The sequence below is a fragment of the Octopus bimaculoides genome, chromosome 11, assembly GCF_001194135.2.
Source record: "Octopus bimaculoides isolate UCB-OBI-ISO-001 chromosome 11, ASM119413v2, whole genome shotgun sequence".
NCBI lineage: Eukaryota > Metazoa > Mollusca > Cephalopoda > Octopoda > Octopodidae > Octopus > Octopus bimaculoides.
In genome coordinates this window covers 77,572,964-77,574,231 of record NC_068991.1, presented here as the reverse complement: position 1 = coordinate 77,574,231, position 1,268 = coordinate 77,572,964, and the positions used below count along the sequence as shown (strand labels likewise).

Below are 1,268 nucleotides of genomic sequence, written 5' to 3'. Positions count from 1 at the left end.
TATAGGTGTACGTGCTTATGTATAAATATAAATGCAGTTTTAAAAATATAATTATGTGTTAATATGTATGTAGTGTTATACATAGGTGTATGTAAATATATTTTTACACATGCATGCATACATATAAATATATACATCTGCATGTCTACATGTGCTTGTGTGTGCATGCACACATACACAAAATACTGATAGTTCACTAGCAATAAAAACAAGTTTCTAAGGTTACATACTGTGCCTCAAGTGCTATGAACTGGAATTGCATCCAGCTAAGCAATATCCGCAACAAAATAAAGTAGTTAAACATTAAACATGTAATGATATATACATAAGAGTAGCGAAAACATGGGTGGTATTGATTATATGTAATTCTTATTGCGAATAACTGATGAGATTAATTAGACAAAGTATCCAGTAGTATAAAAACGTCTATCTAACTCTCTCTCTCTCTCTCTCTCTCTCTCTCTCTATATATATATATATATATATATATATATATATATATATATATATATCATCATCATCATCCAGTGTTTTAAATCCGGGTTTTGTCCCCGATAACAGGGGTGGCCGAATCTACCTCAATACCATAGCAACCAAGGTAGGCAGGTGCAGCCCACCCCAACCTTGGGCTGGCTGGTGCCCATTCTCCCTTGCTATCATGAGGCTATTTTGGAGCTGGATTTTTTACGGGGAGCATGCCCTTGCTTACCCCCAACCTCAGCGGCAAGACATGAGTGGTCCCGAGACCAACGCCTCTACCAAGATTTTATCTAATGTTCTTCTTAGAGGTAAGATAAAATTCTTTATGTTCGCTGCCCTCCTACATCTTTGACAGTATATAGACACAGTGAAGCTTTACTATAGCGTCGTAAAATTATCGACTGCTCTTTCCAGTAAACATTGGTGCCTTGTTGTACCACTATTATATATAAATATATATATACACGAACGTAAGCACATAAATGTAAAGTAAGGAGGGGAAAAATAGTACTTGAATATCTGAGGTAGAGTAATATGCTGTATTAGTATTAAAGCTGCGAAAACATCACGAAAACTGATACTCAGAGTTTCACATTCCTGTCCATCGGACAGTTTAGATTGAAAAATGGCAATGGGGAAACTCTGAGTAGCAGATTTTTGCAATATTTTTGCAGCTTTGATAATAATAATAAAGTATATATATAAATATATATATACACGAACGTAAGCACATAAATGTAAAGTAAGGAGGGGAAAAATAGTACTTGAATATCTGAGGTAGAGTAATA

The 1,268-nt window shown here is 34.8% G+C and overlaps 1 long non-coding RNA gene across 2 annotated transcripts in view; it reads right to left on the bottom strand.

The window, feature by feature from the left end:
- The window catches only part of LOC106867980 (uncharacterized), a 637,828-nt gene that overhangs the window by 38,344 nt on the left and 598,216 nt on the right, over positions 1-1,268 (bottom strand). The window lies entirely within an intron of this gene.